Source organism: Pongo abelii, chromosome 14, assembly GCF_028885655.2.
Source record: "Pongo abelii isolate AG06213 chromosome 14, NHGRI_mPonAbe1-v2.0_pri, whole genome shotgun sequence".
In the NCBI taxonomy this organism is placed as follows: Eukaryota; Metazoa; Chordata; class Mammalia; order Primates; family Hominidae; genus Pongo; species Pongo abelii.
This window is the reverse complement of record NC_071999.2, coordinates 42961642-42971460: the sequence shown is the minus strand read 5'-3', so window position 1 is coordinate 42971460 and position 9819 is coordinate 42961642.

Here is a 9819-nt window from a genome sequence, read left to right as displayed (position 1 = left end):
CTGACACCTAGAGAATCGGGATCTTAAACTTTGCTCCTTTTCTCTGATTATTCCTTTTGAAAATAGGAATCTGAGTTAAAAGTAGATATAGGCTATGAATAACGTTTCAGAAGTTATTTTTCTAATTTAATCTTTGAATGGATACGCATTTCCCACAATGTGTTATTGTGGTAAAAGAGAAATATTGTATTATAATTTTTCAATTATTGAAATTGTATCTCAGTTAAAATAAGAATGCACTATGTAGAATGGGAAAATGGCATTTTTTTCTAGTTCTGCATTTCTAGTCATAAATGAAGGTTAATATTTGCGAGCAGATGGGAGATTACATCATTAAAACAGATAATGTTCCCTGCAAATGAATAGAATTTAAAAGGTTAAATTTTCAGTTGAGTTTAGTCCTAAAAATGTAACCCTTTAAAAAAATTTAATCTGTATAAATTCTTGGTGCAAAGAAGTGTTTAAAATAGCTCCCTGAACGAAGTCATGCATCCAAAAGAATGATGATGTAGTGCTCAAATGCAAATAGAAAGTATTGATTTAGGGTAGCAGCTTCTGTTTAAGAAGGGAAGAAATAAATGTTATTCTTCCAATTTTTATTTCTTGAGAAAATTAAAATGCATTTTCTAATTAAAATGTATTCATTAATAAACATTCAATAATTTAGAGAACAGTGAGAGAATAATTAAGCATATGTTCCCCCTTTATCATTGAAAATTATGAGCATTAAAATTAGGAGAAAAGAATAATTTACAGAAAGATAAATCAGACTATCTAGGTTTTTACGCCTCATTAATATTTCTCATCTTTTAGGAAGAAGACATTTAGGTAATCTAAATGAACTTAAATGGACGGAAATGACTTATTTGCTCAGATGTTGGTGGAAAACTTTTATTTGCTTGAAATCTAAATCAGAAGGAACCAAAAACGATTAGATTTTGCTGTACATTATTTTTCGTAAAAAAACAAAACAAAAAGTTTGCATGATATCAGAATTTTTCTTTTTCTATGCTGACTATAGGAAAACTGGCAAAATAAAATCAGTAAACAAATGGCTATTCTCCAAACATATTTAATAGCAGAAAACTATCAGAATGGCTCTAATCCAAATTGCAAAGCAAGAAAATGCTATGGAATTTTTTTTTTTCTAAATAAAACCTGTATTAGAACTGCTCTGTGCAACTTCTTTGAGTTACTAATTTTCACCTTTTATATCTAGCCCTTCAGAACTCAGCCTACTATATTTTCTGGGTTCCTTGCTTTTTCAGATCAATTATTAAATATCACACCCTATATGTTTGTTTGTTTGTTTGTTTGGAGACGGGGTTTTGTTCTTGTCACCCAGGCTGGAATGCAATGGCATGAGCTCTGCTCACTGCAATCTCCATCTCCCAGATTCAAGCTATTCTCCTGCCTCAGCCTCCCAAGTAGCTGGGATTACAGGCATGTGCCATCACACCTGGCTCATTTATGTATTTTCAGTAGAGTCAAAGTTTCACCACGTTGGTCAGACTGGTCTCGAACTTCTGACCTCAAATGATCCACCTGCCTACACCTCCCAAAGTGCTGGGATGACAGGAATGAGCCACCGCACCTGGCCACATCCTATATCTTTGAACTGCAATGTTTAAAATTCGCATTCAACACAATTATTGATATGGTTCTACCTTTACTTCTTATGCTGTTATTTTTAAATCCTGTTCCTTTTCTGCATTCTTTTGCATTATTAAAACACCTTAGTATTCTATTTAAATTTATTAGCTTTTTGTCTCTTTCTTTTTGTATTATTTTTGATGGTTACTTCAGAGTTTATAATTTATATATATTTAATTTACTCCAATCTGTTTAGATCATATTTTCCCTATATGTAATATGTTACTTATGTGTTCTGGCTGCTATCAAGATATTAATGCTGATTATGATATATCTGGCCTTTGTTTTCTCTGAGTTTATCATATTTGGGGTTTGCTGAGCTTCTTGAATCTGAAAATTTGAGTATTAACTAACCTGGGAATATTTTGGTCATTATTTCCTTAAACATCTCTAAAAACTGTGAACAAAATACAAAATTCATAAAACAACTCCCTAAACACTCTGGAAAGTTTGTAATACCAGAGATATCATAGAAAAGCCAAAGACTGAAGAATGAAGAATATAGGAGTGAATGTCCTTTATTTCCTTCTACTTTTATCTCCTACCTTTGACCATAGGTGACCTCCATGTAGAAACGCTCAGGTCCTTTCCTTTTCCTTTTCCTTTCCCTTCCCTTTCCTTTCTTTTTTCCTTTCCTTTCTTCTTTCCTTTCCTTTCCTTTCTCCCTTCCTTTCCTTTTTCTCTCCTTTCTCCTTTCTTTCTTTTCTCCTTTCTCCTCTCCCTTTCCCTTTTCCTTTTCCCTTTCCTTTCCTTTTCCTCCTCTCCTCTTCTCTTCTTTTTCTAGAGACAGGGCCTTCCTGTGTTTCCCAGGCTGAAGTGCAGTGGCTATTTAGAGGCACAATCATAGCACACAGAAGCCTCAAACTCCTGGCCTCAAGCAATCCTCCTGCCTCAGCCTCCCAAGTAGCTGGGGCTACAGACACACACCATCATGCCTGATTGCTCTTCAATTTTTATTGTTTACTTGATTAATTCTTCCCGTTTCTATTTCTGTGTTGAAAAATTCTATATTTTCATGCATTGAAATAGAGTTTACTTTTATCTAACGACGTGAGGATATAATGGTTGCTTTAAAGTTTAAATAATTTTAAACCTTAATGATTATAGCACTTGGATAATTTTAGCTTTAGAAGCTCTTGAGTGTCTTTCGCCTTGGGAACCAGTCATATCTTCCTAGTTGTTTTTATATTAACTAATTTTGGATCATATCCTGGATATTTTGGACATTATATTGTAAGACTCTGCATCCCATTAATATACTTTGGAAGAGGTTGTGTTTGTTGCTATTGTTGTTCCAGTAGACAATCAATCCATTCATATTCAAAATACAAATTCTGTCTTGTCTTCTGTGGACAGTAGTTCTAATTTGAATTCAGTTTTCAAACTTTTGGTGTTACTTCGGTTCTGTTCCCACATGCACAGCACATGGGTCAGCTTGGGTCTTGTGTTAGTTCATACACAGAATTAGGAGATCCTCTTCTCCAGTTTTTCCCTTTACGAGAATTTCCCTACACTTTCTTTCTGGCTATGAAAAGGAATATCAGGGCCACCAGTGGAGAAACATGTCAAGAGAAATAGCAGAGTTAAAAAAATGATGATCATTCCCCCCCCTCTTTAGACCTCATGTCTTCTTTTCCTGATTCTTTAGGCCAAAAATATACTTTTTACTCTCTGGGTTTTGGCTTTTTTGCCACCACACCACTGCATGGAGAAAGTAAAAATAAATGCATATAATAAAATATAAACAAAGTTTTATTTCACACTCTTATATTCACAAGGCTGCATTTTCTTGGTCTTATGGCCAAAAAGACAGTATTTCTCTTGTAGGATTTATGTTCTGAACCTGATGAGCGTTTCTACATGGAGGTCACCTATGGTAAAAGATGGGAGATAAAAGTAGAAGTAAATAAAGGATATTCACTCCTATATTGTTCATTCTTCAGTCTTTGGCTTTTCTATGATATCCCTGCTATTATGAACTTTCCAGAGTGTTTAGGGAGTTGTTTTATGAATTTTGTGTTCTCTTCATGGTTTTTAGAGATGAGGAAATACGTTTTAGTGTACTGATTCCGTCTTCATTGTTACTATAAGTCCGTAGTTGGTTTTAAGCCTGTTCAACCACTCACTGAAGTGAAAATTTACTTTAATAAACATGTTTCTGAAAGTCAACCAGTCAGAGACAGCATCATATCTTTTAAATGAGCCAATAAGCCACCAACTAACTCTAGAAAACACTGCTTGATCAAACCATATTGGAATCTGAATAAAAAGAAAATATATATGCAGATGTATATTGTGTATATATACATTGTATATGGATACATATATACACATATGTTTTTATGTACATTTTTAAAGTACTTTTCCAAAATATTAAAATTTCAGGATTTTAGGTTTTATTTTAGGTTCAGAAGATACACATGCAGGTTTGCTATATGGGTAAATTGCATGTCGCTGAGGGTTGATGTACAAATGATCTCATTAACCAGGTAGACAGCAGGGTACCAGATAGGTAATTTGTCAAACTTTGACCCCCTCCCACCTTTCCCCCTCTGGTAGCCCCCAGTATATGTTGTTCCTATCTTTATGTCCTTGTATTCAATGTTTAGCTCCTAATTATAAGTGAGAACAAAATATGCAGAATTTTGTTATCTGTTCCTGCATTAAATTGCTTAGAATAATGGCCTCTAGCTTCATCTGTGTTGTTGCAAAGAGCATGATTTTGCTATGTTTCGTGAGTGTTTAGTATTCCATGATGTATATGTAGCACATTTTCTTTATCTGGTCCACTGTTGATGGGCATCTAGACCTTTGCTATCGTGAATAGTGCCATGATTAAACATAAGAGTACATGCATCTTTTTGGTAGAACAATTTATTTGCCTTTGGTTATATACACAGTAATGAGATTGCTGGGCTCTATAGTAATTCTGTTTTAAGTTCTTTGAGAAATCTCAAATGTTGTAATGCAGTGTATGACTACACTTTTTTTTGACAATTATTATAATCTAAGAATGTGTCCTCCATCCATATCATTATTCTGTATATTAAGTAATGTGTCTTCCAAATATTTTCTACTATATTTGTGTTGGAATTGCTATAATTTTGTTTTCAACTACATTTTTAAAAATTTTCTCTTTATAAAATAATATTCTTATTATTTTTCCATATGAGAAAAAACAAGCCCCAAACCTAGGAATGGAATATAGGTGAGTAACAGAATTCGACTTACTTGTAGGTTGTTGAAATTGTAATATAAATTTTATAGGAAAAAAAATAGACAATGCTGCTATATTTAGGGGAACTGAGAGAAAATGAGGAACCAGCTACTGTGGAATGTTAAGCAATTAGGGGGAGAAACTGAGGCCTATATGAGTACTCTCAGCAATGGCTTATGATATTTTTACAATGTCACCATTCAACTATTCCTCAGAATATTGCAATCACTTCCTTATTTCTTAAAGATGGTGAATGGTGAGGGTAATTACCAATAGGCAATTATCCTTAAGTGAACATTTCCAAGTGTGTAATTAGTTGAGAGGGCAATTTCCATTCCATTTGGGTTAATTTAGATAGTTGATTTTTACTGGAAGGAAAGATTTATTTTTTAAAAAGCAACTATTTAACAGCAGGCATGCCAGTCATTTTTTATAAATGTAGCTTACAATCCTAAATGCAAGCTCTAAAAGCTCTAAAAAGAAGTATTCTTACATGGACAGAAAGTTCACAGCAAGAAAATTCACATTAAAGGCAAGTAAACATTGTGAAGTACAATTTAGACATTTATTAAAGGTACATTCTGGAATTCTCAGAGAACACTTCCAATTTTCATAAAGGAATACACTGGTTTAATATAAGAAGCCATATCAAAATGTATATGCTTAGACTATAGGACATATCTTTCCTCATGAGAATTAAATGACTTATAAGTAAAATGTATACCCTCTTCCTTTTAAAAGTACATAGTGTAATGAGGAAGAGTGAAATAAATTGACTTATTCAACACAGTGTATTATACTGACGATGTCAGTAGTTAAGAAATGCATGAAGGTACTAGTAACAAAAATCAGAAATAATATTAAATTTTATTTTTCTCTCAATTAAATCCAAATGTTCAAAGGCAAATAGTCTAGGGCTGGTATGACCAAACTGGCTTTTTGTGGTTTTTGCTTCTTATCTTGAGAAAATGGCTTTAATTCTGAAGTCATCTTATAGTTCAAGATGGCATTTGAAACCCCAGCCATCTATTTTGGGAAGCAAGAGAATGAAGAGAGGGAAGGCAGAAAGAGAACTTTCTTTTAAAATGAATTTCTCCAGGAATCACATTCAACAATTTCTTCTTAACATCTCATTGACTAGATATATTCTTATAATCACACGTGTCTACGAAAAGGCTGGAAGTATAGGCTTTGAGCTGGAAATATTTCTTTCTAAATAAATTGGTGTTCCATTGCTTGAAAAAAATGAGTATGGATATTGAGTTAGCAAAATTATAATGACAATAACAACCAGCAGTCTCTGCCACAATAAGAATGAGGTGAGTGCGAAATCCTTCAATTATTCCTTCATTCATTAATCATTCCGTCTTTTCAAAAATACTTATTAACTGTCAATTACATACCAAGGACTATGCTAGAATGGAAACACAGACAAATACCATCAAAAAATGTATAATGTAGTTATCAGGATAAACGAACACATAGATAACTACAATAAAATGCAGAATCATGTCTGTGATATAGATTAGGACAGGTTGCTGCATTCATTTGTTCATTGATTTCATCATCTCAAAATATCTATGAATTGCTAGGAAGGTTAGGGCAATGTAACCATGTAACTATAAAACAATCAAAATTTGTGCTGAGAAATCTAAGGAGATTCTATTTAGTTTAGAGTAAACTCAAGGAATCTATTATTAGTTATAAGGCAGAGATATTGCTGTTCTCCTGATGCTCTTTCTCATAATTAAAATCCACTTATGTGACTCTAATAGCTTTTGTCAGGCCTCTGAGCTCAAGCTAAGCCATCATATCCCCTGTGACCTGCACATACACATCCAGATGGCCGGTTCCTGCCTTAACTGATGACATTCCACCACAAAAAAAGAAATGAAAATGGCCTGTTCCTGCCTTAACTGATGGCATTATCTTGTGAGTCATCTCACCAATTTCAAATCCGGTAAGCGGCCTATTTTTACTTTCATCTCCAACTTCCCTCACTATCCCTCAACCTCTTTCTCCTTTCAATCTTGGCGCCACACTTCAATCTCTCCCTTCTCTTAATTTCAATTCCTTTCATTTTCTGGTAGAGACAAAGGAGACACGTTTTATCCATGGACCCAAAACTCCGGCACTGGTCACAGATAGGGAAGGCAGCCTTCCCTTGGTGTTTAATCATTGCAGGGATGCCTCTCTGATTATTCACCCAGGTTTCAGAGGTGTCAGACCACACAGGGATGCCTGCCTTGGTCCTCACCTTAGTGGCAAGTCCCGCTTTTCTAGGGGAGGGGCAAGAACCCCAACCCCTTCTCTCCATGTGTCTACCCCTTCTGTGCTTTTCTGAGGGAGGGGCAAGAACCCCTCAACCCCTTCTCCTTCACCCTTAGCGGCAAGTCCCGCTTTTCAGGGAGGGGGCAAGAACCCCTCAACCCCTTCTCCTTCACCCTTAGTGGCAAGTCCCGCTTTTCTGGGGGAGGGGCAGGAACCCTGACCTCTTATCTCTGCACCCCGATCCCTTATTTCCGCACCCCGACCTCTTATCTCTGCGCCCGATCCCTTATTTCTGTGCCCCAACCTCTTATCTCTGTGCCCCAACCCCTTATTTCCATGCCCCGACCCCTTCTCTGCTTTTCTGGAGGGCAAGAACCCCCCACCCCTTCTCCATGTCTCTACTCTCTTTTCTCTGGGCTTGTCTCCTTCACTATGGGCAAGCTTCCACCTTCCATTCCTCCTCCTTCTCCCTTAGCCTGTGTTCTTAAGAACTTAAAACCTCTTCAACTCTCACCTGCCCTAAAATCTAAGCATCTTATTTTCTTCTGCAATGCCGCTTGACCCCAATACAAACTCGACAGTAGTTCCAAATAGCTGGAAAACAGCACTTTCAATTTTTCCATCCTATAAGACCTAAATAATTCTTGTCGTAAAATGGGCAAATGGTTGGAGGTGCCTGATGTCCAGGCATTCTTTTACACATCAGTCCCTCCTTAGTCTCTGTTCCCAATGCAACTCATCCCAAATCTTCCTTCTTTCCCTCCCGCCTGTCCCTTCAGTCCCAACCCCAAGTGTCGCTGAGTCTTTCTAATCTTCCTTTTCTACAGACCCATCTGACGTCTCCCCTCCTCGCCAGGCTGAGCTAGGTCCCAATTCTTCCTCAGCCTCTGCTCCTCCACCCTATAATCCTTTTATCACCTCCCCTCCTCACACCCGGTCCGGCTGACAGTTTCATTCCATGACTAGCCCTCCCCCACCTGCCCAGCAATTTACTCTTAAAAAGGTGGCTGGAGCTAAAGGCATAGTCAAGGTTAATGCTCCTTTTTCTTTATCCCAAATCAGATAGCGTTTAGGCTCTTTTTAATCAAATATAAAAATCCAGCCCAGTTCATGACTCATTTGGCAGCAACCCTGAGATGCTTTACAGCCCTAGACCCTAAAAGGTCAAAAGGCCATCTTACTCTCAATATACATTTTATTACCCTATCTGCTCCCGACATTAAATAGAACTCCAAAAATTAAATTCCGTCCCTCAAACCCCACAACAGGACTTAATTAACCTTGCCTTCAAGGTGTACAATAATAGAGTTGAGGCAGCCAAGTAGCAACATATTTCTGAGTTGCAATTCCTTGCCTCCACTGTGAGACAAACCCCAGCCACATCTCCAGCACACAAGAACTTCCAAATGCCTAAACTGCAGTGGCCAGGCATTCCTCCAGAACCGCCTCCCCCAGGAGCTTGCTACAAGTGCCAGAAATCTGGCCACCAGGCCAAGGAATGCCTGTAGCCTGGGATTCCTCCTAAGCCGTGTCCCATCTGTGCAGGACCCCACTGGAAATCAGACTGTTCAACTCACCTGGCAGACACTCCCAGAGCCCCTGGAACTCTGGCCAAGGCTCTCTGACTGACTCCTTCCCAGATCTTCTCGGCTTAGTGGCTGAAGACTGACGCTGCCTGATTGTCTTGGAAGCCCCGTAGACCATCACAGACGCCGAGCTTTAGGTAACTCTCACAGTGGAGGGTAAGTCTGTCCCCTTTTTAGTCAATACGGAGGCTACCCACTCCACATTACCTTCTTTTCAAGGGCCTGTTTCCCTTACCTCCATAACTGTTGTGGATATTGACAGCCAGGCTTCTAAACCTCTTAAAACTCCCCAGCTCTGGTGCCAACTTAGACAATACTCTTCTAAGCACTTCTTTTTAGTTATCCCCACCTGCCCACTTCCCTTATTAGGCCGAGACACTTTAAATTATCTGCTTCCCTGACTATTCTTGGACTACAGCTACATATCATTGCCACCCTTCTTCCCAATCCAAAGCCTCCTTTGCATCCTCCTCTTGTATCCCCCCACCTTAACCCACAAGTATAGGATATCTCTACTCCCTCCTTGGCAACCGATCATGCACCCCTTACCATCTCATTAAAACCTAATCACCCTTACCACACTCAATGCCAATATCCCATCCCGCAGCGCACTTTAAAAAGATTAAAGCCTGTTATCACTCACCTGCTACAGCATGGCCTTTTAAAGCCTATAAACTCTCCTTACAATTCCCCCATTTTACCTGTCCTAGAACCAGACAAGCCTTACAGGTTAATTCAGGATCTGAGCCTTATCAACCAAATTGTTTTGTCTATCCACCCCATGGTGCCAAACCCATATACTCTCCTATCCTCAATACCTCCCTCCACAACCCATTATTCTGTTCTGGATCTCAAACATGCTTTCTTTACTATCCCTTTGCACCCTTCATCCCAGCCTCTCTTCGCTTTCACTTAGACTGACCCTGACACCCAACAGGCTCAGCAAATTACCTAGGCTGTACTGCCACAAGGCTTCACAGATAGCCCCCATTACTTCAGTCAAGCCCAAATTTCATCCTCATCTGTTACCTATCTCGGCATAATTCTCATAAAAACACACATGCTTTCCCTGCTGATCGTGTCTGACTAATC